The sequence below is a fragment of the Esox lucius genome, chromosome 7, assembly GCF_011004845.1.
Source record: "Esox lucius isolate fEsoLuc1 chromosome 7, fEsoLuc1.pri, whole genome shotgun sequence".
NCBI classification, from domain to species: Eukaryota; Metazoa; Chordata; class Actinopteri; order Esociformes; family Esocidae; genus Esox; species Esox lucius.
In genome coordinates, this window is record NC_047575.1 from 44,987,630 (window position 1) to 45,005,298 (window position 17,669).

Below are 17,669 nucleotides of genomic sequence, written 5' to 3' on the forward strand. Positions count from 1 at the left end.
GCTGTGAAATTGGGCTTACTTGGAAGGGTAAATGTCGCAGCCCAAGTTGACCGTGCATACATGCGCTCCATTGAACAGCATAACAAACAGGTGGAGGAAAACAGGTACGTTCTCAGTCGGATCATAACATGTTTTAAACTGTGTGGACAATGTGAAACCGCACTGCAGAGTTGGTGGACACCCTGAATCCTGGAATATTCAGATGCATTTTCGAGACTGTGAGGTTGATTCGAGACTTCAGAGGCACTGTGAAGCTCAGCCCATCTTCAAAGGGACATCTAGCACTGTACAAAACGAACTGTTAGACTGTATGTATGAAGTGTAAGGGGAGGAGAGAGCCAAGCAAGTGGACGAGACATCATTTGGTGCAACATAGAGTAGAACTTTAAAAGTAGAACTGTCAATGCAGTTTGGGAAAAACCCACTGCACTGCTCCTGTGTATGGAGGACATATGCCCACAACCAGGATGGGATGAGGCCACCATAAGTGAGGAATATGGCCTTTTCAAAAAATTCTGGGACTCTGTAGCTGCTGGAATTTATTTTCTTCCTTATGCCAGAGGTTGATGTTTTATACAACACTGCAAAAACGGACCATCGATCCATCTGGGATTAGCAGTGCGCTCAACCATTTCAAGGGGAATGTCCAGAATATGCGGAAGCAAACTGATGAATGGGCTGCCACCGTTCACGATGGAACAGACGAGCCAGGCCGTCGAGTAACCAACACAGCGCCAGGTGATGGAGGCATGCAACACAGTCATCTCCCAGGTGGAGCAGAGGTTTTCACAAAGTGACCACCTTATCTCTGCCAACCTGGTTGACAGCTCGCACTTCCCACAATTTGACCTGTCATTCCCTACATCGGAGTTTGACTGTGCGGTGAAACTATGTCCTCTAGGAAACGAGGAAAAGTTGACTTCTGAGCTGACCACTCTGTACCACCACACTGAGCTACACACTGGTAAGATGGCCCTGTCCATCCATGAGAACAACCTAGAGGAGGCTTTTGCTGAGACCGTCACTTTACTGAAAATTATCATAAAAACACCTATGATAACATCCGAATCTGAGAGGAACTTTTCCACCTTGAAGAGGATAACAACCTTCACTTGCAATACAATGGGACAGCCGCGACTCAACACATTGGCCATGTTGTCCATCGAAAGCCAGCTAATTCAGCAGCTACATGACTTAATTCCCAAAGTCATAGAAAAGTTTGCCCAGAGGAAGAACCTCCGTGCCACCTTTCTCTTCGAGTGAGCCCTCAGCCTTGGTGAGTGAAAGCATATTTTATCATCCTGACTTTGTGGTACTGGTCTGTGCATTGATCATATTTTTGTGCTGGATCGATTGAAATAGATTTTGATGAGTGTCAGTGTGTCCATGCTTCTCTATTAAGGTTGTTGTCATAGAATGGATCTGTATCCCTCTAAAGTTGTCTTTCCATTTCGTTGTGGCTTTCAGTGGTGTTGAGCTCATTGCTGTTCGCGTATGGCCCTGTAGGCACATTGGTTCTGAGTTTGGTTGCATTCCTAATTTAGGTTTGTAAATGTGACAGTGGTAATTTTACATGTTTGTGAGAGAGAAGGAGCGCAATTACACAAGAAGGTCTCTTGCAAGAGGGAGATTTGTAGCTTTTCTGGTATGTATCCTATATTTTGAAATGGTTTGTGCCCCACCAATTTTTTACATATAAAAATGCCACTGCTTGTAATAAACATTATTCAAAAGCACTGCCTATATAGCATTTTCAGACAGGCAGTACATTATTTGAGAAACCATCTGTCATGCAAAATGGATTGTCATCTGAAGTTTCCATTTTCGCTCCTAGCTTAACGTGCCCTTCATACATTAATGCTGTCCAAGTCCAATGCAGTTGATGGATTGAAATGTTACAGATTGAATTCTTTGGAAGAGAAAACCTGAAACAGTCCAGAAAACCATGTCCTGATGAGTTTGGGTGCTTGGCATGATTGACTTTGCCCTCTCTCATGAATACAAAAAGGAAGCTTAAAGAAAAATATAAATAAAAATTGTAGCATGGTAGTGAATTGAGGTTGCACAGACAATAAGAACATTTCTGAAGTTATTGAGATTAAGGAACACTTTCACAGAATATATTACAGCCTGAGTTTTTCACATTAAGATGATACAGCACTTGTTGGAGCCATTTCATTGGCAACCAACGTGTGGCGCTGGGAGTGGGAAAAGTATATTTAAATGTGGCCTAATTGGGTAAGCTGTGTTGTGCACAGCAAGGTCACAGTTTTTTTTGACCGTGGTTATGTGTCTGATAACGTGGTAGGATCAAGAGGAACTATTCGTTTTGTTTGTGTTGACGTTTACTTAAAATAAACGGATTGTCATATCCAAGTTTAATTTTGAACTCTTGGACAACAGGTTATTCCTTGGCAATTGTTGGTACAAAACACGTATCTACCACGCATTAATTGACGTCCAAACAAAGGAACAAATGTGCGCCAACAAGAAGTTAAAAAAAAAAAAAAAACTGATTTCAATACGGACGGACATTGGGTGTTGTTGCCGGGCAGTGGATTATGCATTGGAGATCGTGGGCAGCTGGAAGCGGTTGCGCGGAGCGGTGCAGATTGGAAACTCGACAGCTGAGGTCGGTTTCTTTGAACCAAGGCCAAGTGATAAAGGTGAGACTATTCTGTTAAAATGTTTGTTCAAAGAAGGTAAAGTTTAAGTCAATGCTTTATGTGTTGTGAATGCAACTGGCACTGGTTTCGAAGTGCAAGCCCAAGCTGACAATGAGGGTGCGGCCGCTGTCAAAATGCGACCTGAAAACCTCACCGCAAAGGCATTGCTTCATAAAATAGATGGCCTAGAGAAACTAAGAAAATCAACACTTAATAAAGCTGCTAACTTAATATTAGGGTTGATGTTTGAATCTGGTGATGATGCTGAAATAAACCAAAACTTCAACAAATATCAAAAGTTGATCTAGGACGCAAAGGATGCACACAATACTTTGTTAGAGTTGTTACCTGTGGAAGAAATGGAAAATTTGGTTCAAGGCAAAACCTTTTGAGTGTCAATGAATTTTCCCAAAATGTGACAAAACGTTTGACCAAAGTAAATGAGGGATCTGCTGGAAACGAGAATGTTGACATTGATGACTATGAAATAAAACCAATGGACAATGCGTCAAATGTTGGATCAAGGGTTTCGAGTCGATCAAACAAATCCTCAATTAAAAGTGCACGAGCCGAAGCCAAGAGAGCCGCGCTTCTGGCGCGTGCAACAGCTATGAAACGGAAACATGCACTGGAGAAAGAGGTGGAGTCATTGCGCAAACAAATGGTGCAATTGGAAATCGATGCTCCGATTGAAGCCTCAGGTGCAGAAATTGCAGTTTTGCAGGCCTTTTCAGATCAAGATGGAATGGAATCCTATTTGGAGAAACACCTTACAAAAGAAATGTATTTGGATTTAAAGCTCAAAGCCAGGATGTTTAAATAAAAACTTACCAGTCACAAGAGCAAGGATTGAAAATGTTGAACATGCAATGAATCAAAATACCACAATACAAATTCTGCAAAGACAAAATGAAATATCAGAGTTGTTTATACAACAACAAAGGGCAAACCAACTACCACCAAGAGATATACCAGTGTTTGAAGGTGATCCTTTGAAGTTCAAAGTTTTCATGCAAGCTTTTAAACAGTGCCTGGAAGAGAAAAGTGCTACTAAAGGGGACTGCATGTATTTTTTTGAGAGGTAAACTAGAGGTACAGAACCTTGTGCAAAGCTGTTTGCACATGAGACCTGAACGAGGTTTCGAAGCAGCCAAAGCTCTCCTACAAGACCACTTTGGAAATGAAACCAAGATTGCAGCAGCTTATATTGGAAAGGTGCTCAATTGGCCTGTTGTAAAGGCTGAAAATGTGTCTTTACTCCAGGATTATGCCTTATTCTTACGTGGATGCAACAACGCAATGTCTGATTTGCAGGAGATGAGAGAACTTGACATGTCTGCCTACCTCAAAGTTGTCATTTCAAAACGTCCTTATAAACTGAGAGCGATTCCGAAGCATTGCGTGTGATGTTCGTGAAAAAGAAAAGCGCAAACCAAACTTCAATGACGTTGTGCAGTTTGTGGAACATCAAGTCAAGATTTTATCTGATCCAGTTTTTGGGGATCCTCAAACTGCAGAAAGAGGAATGCATATCAGAAAGGATGTAGATAAAGGAAACGTGACAACTTCACTAAAAATGTCTATGCTACCAATAAACTACAACATGAGGAGAAAAAAGTAACCAAACAGAATTACAAACAGAGCAGTGTCAATTGTTTGTTCTGTTTACAAGGTCACACACTGGATGAATGTCATAAATTTGCCAAGAACAACCATTGTGAAAAAATCTACTTCTTAAAGGAAAAAGGAGTTTGCTTTGGGTGTCTCAACACTGGGCATTTGAGCAAAAGTTGTGAAAAGCACAACCTGTGAAAAATGCAAACTGAGTCATCCAATAGTTTTGCACATTCACGTCAAAAGAAAATTGGACAAGTCCGTGAACACCGATGGCCTTAATTCCTCTGAACCTGAACCAACTGGAAACTCAACTGTAACCCAAACTTTTGGAAGCCATACTGGGGCCGGTAGTAATGGAATACTACCAATCCTTCCAGTTCAGGTTTAAGCAAAGGGGCAACAAAGTGATTCAGACCTATGCCTTTTTAGACAATGGATGTTTATACACAAAAAACAATGCCGGTGAATACAACAAACATAATCAAAAGGGAAACCCTCACAAATTGAACTGAAAGGTCTTACCTCGATCAGATCTTACCTTGATCAGAAATCCAGGCTGAAGTGGAGTTGTTAATTGGTACTAACGCTTCAAAGTTGCTGGAACCATGGGAAGTTGTTAACAGTCAAGCGGATGGACCCTTAGCCATTAAGACCCTACTGGGGTGGGTTGTCAGTGGCTCATGTGGAGATTGGAAAGGCAACCTTAATGATGATGACTGCCACTTTAAATAAGGTATCTGTCAAGTCACTTGAGTTGCTATTGGAGAAGCAGTACGAACATGATTTTAATGAAAGAGATGCTGCGGACAAAGAAGAAATGTCAAGAGAAGATTAATTGAAATCATGGATCAATCGTGTGAAGTTGCAGGATGTTCATTACAGTTTAAAACTGCCATTCAAAAACCAAGACGGGATAATGTCAAACAACTGACCTGTTGCTCAACAGCGCCTCATCGGAATTAGGAAGAAAATGGGAAGAAACGAAAAATTCAAGCAAGAGTACACAAAGTTTCTTGAGGATGTTATCAGTAATGGTTATGCTGAAAAGTTCCCACAGGATGAATTACGTTGTGGTGAAGACAGTGTGTTTTACATTCCACATCAAGGTGTTTACCATCCACGCAAAGGCAAGTTGCGGGTTGTTTTTGACTGTGGAGCTGAGTTCAAAGGAACCTCCTTAAATGAGCAACTTTTGCAAGGCCCGAACCTTACAAGTTCCTTAATAGGAGTGCTCCTAAGGTTCAGACATGAACCCATTGCCTTTGTGTCTGATGTAAAATCCATGTTTTACCAATTCAAGGTAGCAGAGGAAGACAAGGACTTTCTGTGATTCCTATGGTGGCCCAATGGAGATTTGACCAATGAAGTTACAGAATACAAAATGACTGTACACCTGTTTGGAGCTGTGTCGTCTCCCAGCTGTGCATGCTACGCTTTGGGAGGACTGCTGATGACCATCAAGACAGCTTTCCAGATTAAATAGTGGACACTGTTCCTGGAAATTTCTACGTGGACAACTGTCTGAAAAGCTCACCATCTGTGGAAATGGCAATACAAATTCTTAAAGATCTTGGTGACCTTTGCCAAAATGGAGGCTTTCATGTAACACAGTGGATCCGCAACAATCGCAAAGTCCTGCAAGCAATTCCGGAGAAGGACCACTCTAGCAAAGTGAGTGAGCTCAATTTGGACAGGGACCAACTCCCAATGGAAAGAGCCTTGGGGCTTCAATGGTGTATGGAAAGTGACACCTTCAACTTTCTCATGGACAGCAAAGAAAGGATGCAAACTCGACGGGGGGTTTTATCAGTTGTTAGCTCAGTGTATGATCCCTTGGGGTACCTTGCATCAGTTACTCTTCCAGCCAAGCACATATTACAAGACTTGTGCAGAATGAACTGTGGCTCGGATGAGGAAATTCCGCAATTTCTAGGACAACAATGGATCAAGTGGTTGACAGACCTTAAAGGGCTTTTGATGTTCCGAGTGATCAGGTGTTTAAAACCATGTGACTTTGGACCACCTGTCAACGCCTAATTGCACCATTTTGCTGATGCTAGTGAAGTAGGTTATGGCACAGTAACATACCTGAGGTTACAGAATGAAAAAGGTAAGGTACATGTATCTTTCACTCTTGGAAAAGCCAGAGTGGCCCCACTAAAACCAGTAACCATTCCTCGTTTGGAGCTCACTGCCGCTGTCTCAGCAGTTCGGGTAGACAAAATTTCTGGACTGACAGCACCACAGTCTTGAAATACATCCACAATGAGAGCATAAGATTCCGGACGTTTGTGGCCAACCAAATATCTGTCATTATGGAAGCATCAAACACAGATCAATGGCGGTATATCCACACGTCACAAAACCCTACAGATGATGCGTCTAGAGGTGTGATAGTCCACAAACCTTTGAACAACAAGACATGGTTGGCGGGTCCAGAATTATTGTGGAAAGCGAAGGAAACATGGATGCACTGCAAAGTGAAACCCACTATTGATGAAGGTGATCCAGAGGTCAAGAAGGAGATCTCCGCAAATGCTATTAGTTTACAGAACAACAGTGCAACCAGTCAGCTGATCATGTATTACTCTGATTGGAAGAGACTGAAAACTGCATTATTGTGGATATTGAAAATCAAGAAGGCTCTACTGGAATTGAGTCGAAAGAGAGAAACTTCAGTTGCATACTCATCTGGATCTCAATTACACTGAGCTGGAAATGTCAAAAGCCAGAGGCTTAATGGCACAAGATGTGTCAACTGATGACCTGTCAATGGCAGAAAGTGCTATCATCCAATTCTGCCAAAAGGAAAGATTTAAAGATGAGATTTGTGCTTTGTTGTCTGGAAAATCTGTGAAAAAGAATAGTCCCATCTACAATCTCAACCCTGTTGTAGGAGGTGGACTGCTGAGAGTTGGTGGAAGGCTGTCCAGGGCTGCTATGCCAGAAGAAAGCAAACACCCAATTATCCTGTCAAAAGATCAGCACATCTCCATGTTAATTCTCCAACATATCCATGAACAGATAAGGCATGGTGGGAGAAATCACATCCTCTCCAGATTGAGAGAAAAGTATTGGATCACACATGCCAATGCAGCTGCAAGAAAAGTATTGTATGAATATGAATATAAAAACACAATTATTCAGTTTTTTGAAGAAACGTTGGGTTCTTGGAACTAAAAGTGACCCTGAAATGTTCTTCTAAGGAGGTGGCGAGTGTCATTGATTTAATGCTTTAGTTTCTGAGAATTCTCACAGAAACCTAACTGCACAACTTGGGACAATACTGTATAATCAATGTTTTCATATTTCTGCAGATATGTGTTGTCAACCCATTTTCTTCTACAAACAGAAAAACGTGTGTGTGTCTGTCTGCAGGTATGTTGGCAAGGAAGCACATATATGATATATTGGCAGACTGATTGATAATTCTGTTACACAGGTCACATGTCATCTACAAACAAATTTGCCATTCGTGGTTTATATAGAATGTTTACACATACCACCAAACACACACATACAGATCTGGAAAAAATTAAGAGACCACTCCAAACGTTTCTTAAATCAGCATCTCTAAATGTATGGCAGCATTATATTCCAGTGTCTGTTAAATTCCCACACAGGCACACGTCATTTTACTTAATGAGGTACTGATTAGGTGAATATTACCTGAACCAAAAGTATAAAAACCCCTGCTATGGTCATCACTATCCTCTTGCAATAGGACCAGCTGGATGGCAAAAACAGTGCAAGTAGTACAAAGGTAATTTGAATAAAAAAATGACCATTCAGCATGACAAAAGAGATGAATAGAAAAGCTTTTAGTGAGGAAAAGGAGGGTTAAATTCTGGCTTTACTGGCAGAGGGATACAGTGAGCGTCAGGTTGCTTCCATCCTGAAAACTTCAAAGACGCCGGTTCATAAAAACAAGGTCAAGCAACAGACATTGGGGACAAGAAAGCTACAGACTGGCAAAGGGCGAAAATGACTGTCCACTGACTGAGGTGAACGTCAACTCATTCGAATGTCACTCAACAACCGTAGGCTGACTTCAAGTGACCTACAAAAAGAATGGCAAACAGCAGCTGGGGTGAAGTGCATGGCGAGGACAGTTCTAAACAGGCTCCTAGGGACAGGGCTGATGTTGTGCAAAGCTAGAAAAAAGTCCTTCATCAATGAGAAGCAAAGAAGAGCCAGACTGAAGTTTGCACAACACCATAAGCATTGGACCGTAGAGGAATGGAGTAAGGTCATCTTCTCTGACCAGTGAAATGTTCAGCTTTGCCCAACACCTTGTCGTCTAATGGTTAGACAGAGACCTGGAGAGGCCTACAAGCCACAGTGTCTCGCACCCACTGTGGAATTTGGTGGAGGATCGGTGATGATCTGGGGATGCTTCAGTAAGGATGGAATCTGGCAGATTTGTCTTTGTGAAGGACACATGAATCAAGCCAAGTACAAGGTTATCCTGGAAGAACACTTGCTTCCTTCTGCTTTGACAATGTTCCCCAACTCTGAGAATTTTTCCAGCAGGACAATGCTCCATGCCACACAGCCAGGTCAATCAAGGTGTGGATGGAAGACCACCAGATCAAGACCCCGTCATGGCCAGCCCAATTTCCAGACTTGAACTCCATTGAAAACCTTGAATTTGATCAAGAAGGAGATGGATGGTCACAAGCCATCAAACAAAGCTGAGATACTTGAATTTTTGTGCCAGGAGTGGCATAATGTCTTTCCATGCTTGTTGGGTGTGTTGACCTAATCCTGACTCTTACCCTAAACCTAAATAACCAAACCTTTATACCTATAATTAAAGACAATATCCACAATGTTTGGCTTCTGGTTGTAATAGGGTCCATGAACATTATGTACTCCGCTGGTTTGTTCTCCATGTAATCAAAATAATTTGCTTTAAAAAAAATCATGGCTAACAGGTATGGTAATGAGTAGTGACTCTACTTCTAGAGTATGAAAATTGACAACATATTACAGGTTACAAAAATGTTGTTTCTCGCAAAAGTCTCAGACAGTACTTTAACCAAGCCCTAACTACAATTCTAACTATTTCCAATTGTACATTTTCTCTAAACCGATCTACTGGAAATTGCATTTTCCTTGTGGGAGCAGATTTTTTAGGTTTTACTATCTTTCTCTCTCGCTCACTCACTCACTCACTCACACCAAGCAAAACGAGTAGCCAAATAGGCTGTCAGGAGAAGAATTTTGAACATACGGTTTTGTAGAGCTGAACAACAGATCAAACAGTACAGCCTCTCTGTTGCCAACTGCAGACAGTCTTGTCCAGTCACTTTGAAAAGACCAGTGACCTAAAAGCTTTTTTTTTTTTTTTTTATTAAAATATAAGATCCAATAATGCACAGAACCTTTACAGTATCCACATTCGATTCAGTGGCAGAATTCTACTCAAGGTGATTCTCACTATTGCTACTGAAGCTGTCATATGACTATGAAAGAGCAAAAACCACTGTATATACCAAAAGGCACTGGGAATATCAGTGTACTGCGCGCTACAAAGACCCAGTGCTCTGAGAACTAGCGAGAGACATAAGACAGTGATGTTTGGCATATAATGAGCTCCTTTCACATGATTTTTAGTGGGCTCCTTTCCCACGAATTGCAGTGCTGATACCTCATTTCAAACGAATGGGATGGTGGTTAGCACATGATGGTTGCAATGTTGAAGAGCCCCAGTTAGTGGAAGTGGTATCGATTTCTGCATCAGAGCAGGAGAGCTGTCTGTCAATGGACCCACTGCTTCCTATGTATGGTGATTTCAAACATCTGATAGCACTCATCCATCCCCAGCAGCCAAGAAAGTCTTTTGCACAAACATCTGAAAATGTAAGTGTTTTCAGTTTTCATACAATGTTCTCTCAAATCTCACAAACTAGGCCTCCATCCAACGGGCGACAACTTGTGAAAATCTGTACCTTTGTTCACCAGTTGTGTTGCCACCAAACAGACTTGTGGACAAAAAAAGAAACATCTGATGACACAATAAACACCAAAAATACTTATTCAATTCAGTTTTAATTCGCCGAATACAAATCTGAAGTTTAATGTGTTGCATCATATTTTCAGCTTTGCCAACAGTTCGTTCCCCCAAACTGTTCCAATAAATATAAAATGTGACAACTCTGGACTTGGCCCCAGAGCTCTAGGATTAGCTAATAATTGCATCTAGATGAATGTCTTCCTCAAACGGCAGCCATACATCATGTCACTAGAGTAAGACCTCCAAAGCTTTATTGGAAAAGAGCCTCAAACCTATCACTGTAAACTTTCATCACCCTTTTGAATCACATATTTAATGTGTAACATAAACTGGATGCTCTGCTTAGTGATAATGGGCTGTCCACTGAACCAAGTTGACATTTATATAGTAGTTATTGTATAATTCTAACCTTACGGCTTAAGGCAAATTCTAGGACTTGAATTGCTTTCATTACGGTCATCATGTATGCATACTGTCTTTATCTAGAAAAGCTTATCTATATTTATATGGCATCCTGAGCTTCCTAAGCCATTTAGCTTTTTCCCCCAACGCTCATCAAACCAAGAAGTCACATCGGTCACCACTCGCAAGGGCATGTTCTCTCACCTGATGACCTCTGTTGGCTTTGCTGGCGACTGAGCCACCTGAAGCCATCACAGAAGCATGATTCTCCCATAGCAATACTGGCCAATTTGCCAAGTTTTGTTTTTAGTTACTGTACTTAGTTTTCAGAAAATAAAATAATTGGCTTGTACAACAGAATGGGGGGGGAAAGGTGAAACATTTTAGCCAAAATGGAGGCTTATATCGAGGCTTACAGGCTAAATTTAACTCAAGGACCACAGTGATGGATTTTATCAATAAGAATGATATTGTCCTGACATTCAATCTCACTTTATCAGTGACTAAAACCATTTCCAAGTGCAACAGATGCACTGCACGATAGTAGTAGTCAGTTCAAATTCACACAAAATTGGATGTTTTAGAGTGTCTGATGGTGTAATTTGACATAGCACCTGTCTGTTGAAGTTCCAGTAAATACGCTACAAAAATGATATAGCCCCCAAAGAAATGTAGTAATAAAGTAGATACACCGGTATTTTAGTACAGGTGCGATATTAATAATACTGCTTTATCTCAAATGTTATTGTATGTAATATACTTGTCTAACTGTTTGAAAGGCTCTCAAACACAATAAATGACTCCAGACGTTATCTTGACTTTTGCCTGTAGCTCCATGAACCGCGGTCAATACGGCACCAGTCAGTGTCATGTTTTTCCATTAAAGAGTATGAACCAGCTTTTTGGAAGGTTTTTGTATAGCCTATTATAAATGTTTGGTTTCAGTTAGGCTGCATTCCTAACAAAACCTGACAGCCATTTTCCCTGTTTTGATTTTTTTTTTTTTATTGTAGCCGATTTAAGCCAGGAAACCCAAGTGGTAATTAATCAGCTGATGCGGATCGATCCTATCACAATGTCAGATTTTATACCAGTCTATTTAAACATCTGATTACTCATTCAGTCTGGTATGCTGTTGGGCGTCCTAGCTTGCTGGTTAAAATTCACCCACCAACCTTGCCATCACCTGTTTGGTTGCATTTCCTTTGTGGGGCGATTAGTTATTGTGTATCCTCCTCATTGTCTATGGGGATTGCTATTAATAATATTATGGTTATATTTTTGTGAGTAGTATTGTATAAACAGTCAGTGTGAAGGCAGTGAGTTACTCCAGAGGAGCAGAGCCTAATGCCAAGGCATTGTATGTGCTGTACACTGCTGTACACAAGTTCTCTAATAAATGGTTAAACTAATGTGGTGTTTTCTATCTGAACTGAGTTCTTCAATCTAGCAAGATAGCCATCTACTGAGTAATGTGGTAGTATCTCCTTTCCTTAGAACTCTATGGCATTGGGCATTCAACGGGAGTTGTTTATTTTATGCTGGGGAAGAAAACAGATGAATAAGATGAATGGAAAGAACTCCACAATTGTTAAACTTTTAGCAGATGCCTTTTCAGTTTAGAATGGATATTTTCTATGTCTCTGTTATTGTGTTAAAGGAAACTCACCGCTAGATTCACTGAGCTCGATTAAAAAGAGAGGACCAGGGGTCGAACTGATAAAGATTTCTGTATACTGAAACTAACATGTTTATTTTTTTCTTCTAGGATTGGAACAGTGCCTGGTATCAAGTAATCTGATATTAAACAATCATTCCTTGCCCTTGGAAAAAGCCTTCCTAAAGATCACAGCCAGGAAATTAGATAATGACTACATGTTTTCCAGATGAGAAACAACTGATAGTAAGGCCATAGAAAGGAGCCGATAGAGAATGGTTTGAATAATTCAAACCAAAGGAAAATAAAGGAAAAAATATTTTGACCTCTGCATTCACCTGTGGTTGAGGATTTGATCACCACTAAATGAAAAGCTTAGAGACATTGAGTGAAATGTAAACTTAATCTATAATCTAGAAATATCTGAATGAATTAAGATGATTGCCTGCATTTGAACATGTGCCACATCCTGGGTTACACAAGTGGATTCTCTATGAATGTGGTGAAAGTGTGAACCTGGTAGAGCAAGTGAATGCCTTGATGTTTGTGAGAACAAAATGTTGTCTAAGTCAAACCAAGGTTCTTTCCAGTCTGGAAGAAGGGACAGAGTGGAGTTGTCAACTGTGGTGGACAGGTTTTGGAGCTAACAGGCCTCTCCCTGCAGGAAGAGGAACTCTGTTTTGTTGAGGTTGGGCTTGAGGTCGTAGGCAGACATCAAAGCAAAGAAGTAAGCCTGGAACACTGAAATACAGAAAAGGAGCAGGCCAGCAATCAGGCCCTAGGGGATAACCGTGAGAGATAACAAGGGGAGACCACAATCCTTTTTGTGTCACCTGGTAGGAAAACCCTGAAGGGGAAGATGTATTACAAAAGTGTGCAGAGACGGAGTCACCCAGCCCAGAGAAGGTGGAGAAGTGGATCTGATGTTTCAAAGTGTCAAAGGCAGGGGAAAGATCAAGGGGTGAGAACAGAAGAGTCTGTCAGCCTGTGCAAAGAGCCTATGTGACACAGAGGAGAGCAGACTGTTTCTTGGTTTGAAGAGATTGAGAGCGAACATGAGAGTGCATATGTACTGTTTCAGCATAGGTTTGAATCTAGTCTGGTCTGATTGAGTGGTTTGCCCTGGATAGTAAGTTTTATAGATAATGACACATTTACACTCACCTAAAGGATTATTAGGAACACCATACTAATACTGTGTTTGACCCCCTTTCGCCTTCAGAACTGCCTTGATTCTACGTGGAATTGATTCAACAAGGTGCTGAAAGCATTCTTTAGAAATGTTGGCCCATATTGATAGGATGGCATCTTGCAGTTGATGGAGATTTGTGGGATGCACATCCAGGGCACGAAGCTCCCGTTCCACCACATCCCAAGGATGCTCTATTGGGTTGAGATCTGGTGACTGTGGGGGCCATTTCAGTACAGTGAACTCATTTTCATGTTCAAGAAACCAATTTGAAATGATTCGAGCTTTGTGACATGGTGCATGATCCTGCTGGAAGTAGCCATCAGAGGATTGGGTACATGGTGGTCATAAAGGGATGGACATGGTCAGAAACAATGCTCAGGTAGGCCGTGGTATTTAAACGATGTCCAATAGGCACTAAGGGGCCTAAAGTGTGCCAAGAAAACATCCCCCACACCATTACACCACCACCACCATCCGGCACAGTGGTAACAAGGCATGATGGATCCATGTTCTCATTCTGTTTACGCCAAATTCTAACTCTACCACCAGAATGTCTCAACAGAAATCGAGACTCATCAGACCAGGCAACATTCTTCCAGTCTTCAACTGTCCAATTTTGGTGAGCTCGTGCAAATTGTAGCCTCTTCCCTATTTGTAGTGGAGATGAGTGGTACCCGGTGGGGTCTTCTGCTGTTGTAGCCCATCCGCCTCAAGGTTGTGCGTGTTGTGGCTTCACAAATGTTTTGCTGCATACCTCTGTTGTAACGAGTGGTTATTTCAGTCAAAGTTGCTCTTCTATCAGCTTGAATCAGTCGGCCCATTCTCCTCTGACCTTTAGCATCGACAAGGCATTTTCGCCCACAGGACTGCCACATACTGGATGTTTTTCCCTTTTCACACCATTCTTTGTAAACCCTAGAAATGGTTGTGTGTGAAAATCCCAGTAACTGAGCAGATTGTGAAATACTCAGACCGGCCAGTCTGGCACCAACAACCATGCCACGCTCAAAATTGCTTAAATCACCTTTCTTTGCCATTCTGACATTCAGTTTGGAGTTCAGGAGATTGTCTTGACCAGGACCACACCCCTAAATGCATTGAAGCAACTGCCATGTGATTGTTTGATTAGATAATTGCATTAATGAGATATTGAACAGGTGTTCCTAATAATCCTTTAGGTGAGTGTATTTAGTCATATATATTACAAAATATGTCAATATAAGTCATGTGTGTGTATATGTGTATATGTGTGTCATGACAGTGTTATGACAATATTATATTGTTACGAGACAAAAAGTAATAGTGTCCTATGTAATACACACAGCGTATTTTGCCCCCATGCACAGTGAGAAGGATCATTCAAGTGGCCAAAAAATCTCTAAGAATCACAACTGGAGAAATGCAGAAGGTGGTTACATTTTGGGCTACCAAATCTCCAAAACATCTATTAGATGCAACAGCTGTGCCATGACAATTCCAATGTTGGACTTGGACATATTTTGTGATGATGCTTAATGATCGACATTATGATGGCTATCCTGGTATGTTTGGATAGTGAATCTTTCCCTATTTAAAGGTAGAATTTTTCCCTATTTAAAGCTAGTATTGTTCACAGATACAACAGGATATGCGTATAATATCATATAAGTGTTTTGTATGATATTGGCGCATGGATCATGATACGGACAGGTTTTTTAAAAATTGTTCAGTGGACTTTGGGGGAAGGTTTTAATCATGATGTCATGTTGAGTCAGATTTTCTGCTGAACACCGTTAACACTGATAGTAACCTGTTGATGTCAAAATGTTTTTCGACCCTTATAATCTGAGGTGGGGGAGGGATTGAGGACTGTCATACAGTGAGTTATGTGTCGGAGTGGGGTGTGTCCGTTGTCTTGTTTACATTCATTTTCATTTGAGGAACAATAAGACCTCATTGGTCAGATACTCCTTTTGTTGTTTTGTCTTAGTCATTTCTAACAAGTGTGTAGGCCTGTTCTTTTCATTAGGAATTGATTTGTACTTCAGATATTTTATCAAACACAATGTTTTTTCTTACATGTGTGACGGGGGGGGGGGAGTGTTGATGTGTATGAATGTATGCTTGTTATGTTTGGATTACAAAGGAACATCCGTTTATCCATACACGGGAAGTCACATTCAGTCAAAGCCAGTACGGTGTTATTCTGTCCTGTGATGTCTAATCCTTGTGAATGTAAATGCAGAAATGAAGATTTCCGCCTAAATAGACATACCCAAAAGTAACTGCTATTCATGTGGACTTATGTTGTTAGGACATGCACAATCCTGGTATCCTGGATTATGAGGAAATAATCAGAATATATATAGGAATGAGGGAGTTCTAAATACACAAGACGAAACACAAGTTTTAACAGTTTTTACTCATTTTTATTTAGATTTGATTAGATATTTTGAAGAACAAGCAATCATTAAATTATTGCTGATTTAGTCTGAAAACACAATAAATGGCTTCCCAAACATGTCACCATCATCCCCCAGAAATTGAAATTAATAGACATAAGAGTATGAGCTGGGTTGCTTTTTTTAGTATGTGGTGTAAAGAGCGATGAATAAAAGGTCAAACTACATTCCTTATCAAACAATTATAAAGTAGTGCAAAATTCAATAACTGACCAACTATTTAAAAATGGCACTGTTTTTGCAAATTGGATGTGCCTAAAAGTAAATATTCACTAAAAAAACAACACTACAGAAAGTATAAAAATTATCAATCTAATTATAAATAGCAATAGATAGAAATTCCCAAAAAGCTAAATGTCTAATTAAACAATAACACACTTATAAAATAGTGCAATATCAAATGACTATATTCACACATGGCATTGGTGATCAGTTTCAATCCCATTATTATGTTTTACTGTTCCCACAAGCTGTGCAGGTCATGGTTCTCCTTGAAGCAGTCTCTGTCTTCAATGAAACAAAAAGCCAACTGGCACAGCAGATGCTTGCAGTTCTTCCTTTTGTTTCTAGGCAAGTGTGTGGGATAATGCCGTTGACCTTTAATGGGGGGTTGTAGGATGGTAGTACTGTTGCTTTGGGCCCCTAATTCAGCCATTTCCAAAACCAGCTGTTCTCGGAAGGCCAACTGGAAGAGAAGGGTTTGACCCTTTGCTTTGGCCAGTTGTTTGTGGAGAATGAATGAATTGATGGTGGCAATGTACACAAAGTGGTAAAAGAAGGTCTTGTACCACTTCATGCTCTTGTGCAGGACCTGGTAGTAGCCTATCAGAGCATCTGATAGGTCAACACCCCCATGCTGGCATTTGTATTCTTTCACGGAGACTGGAATTGGGACATTCTTCCTCACCCATTACCCATCAGCGTTTTTCACCCTTCTGGAAACGTTGTCATTACTAAATGCCTTGTGCAATGTGGTGAGCATTGTTACCTCACAAGGGTCCTTCCATTTCCCAAAAGGCTAGTTTTCATTCCGGATCCAACGTATGGCCCCCCTGTCTGCATTCTTTGGCATGTCATTGACCTTGGTCTTGGGGAAACCGACCCTGTTTGGTCAAATGGTGCCACAAGCCCCTATTTCTTTCTGCAAAAGAGCTACAAAAAGCATGGGACTTGTGTAGAAATTGTCCAGAAAGAGCCTGTACCCAGTTCCAAGCAATGGGAAGTCCATCAACTGCATGACTGAATCATAACTCCGGCCCTTCCCAGTGGATGTGTTCACTTTGCCTTCATACACAGTTCCAAGTGTAAGCAGTGACTGAATCAGCCAATACAAATAGCTTGTAGCCCCACTTGGTTGGTTTGTTTTTCATGCATTGCTTCAAGCCAATGCAAGCCTTTGAGGCAACCATTCTCTCATCAATAGAAATATTCTGACCCGGCCGAAAATGTGCCTTGCGTGCCTCCACAATGTCAGGGTACATAGGTTTTGATTCTTGCCAGACGATCATACCCTGGAGTCCCCTTCTTTTGATCATTCTCTTGATCCATCTCCGGGTCACTCAGGTGAACAGTGCGGTTGATGGCCAGCAATCGGTTCTCCGTCATGGTGGTGGCAGGAAACTCAAAACGAAAGAGCGGACACTTGCTCCAGTAGTCCACCATTCTGGAAACCTTT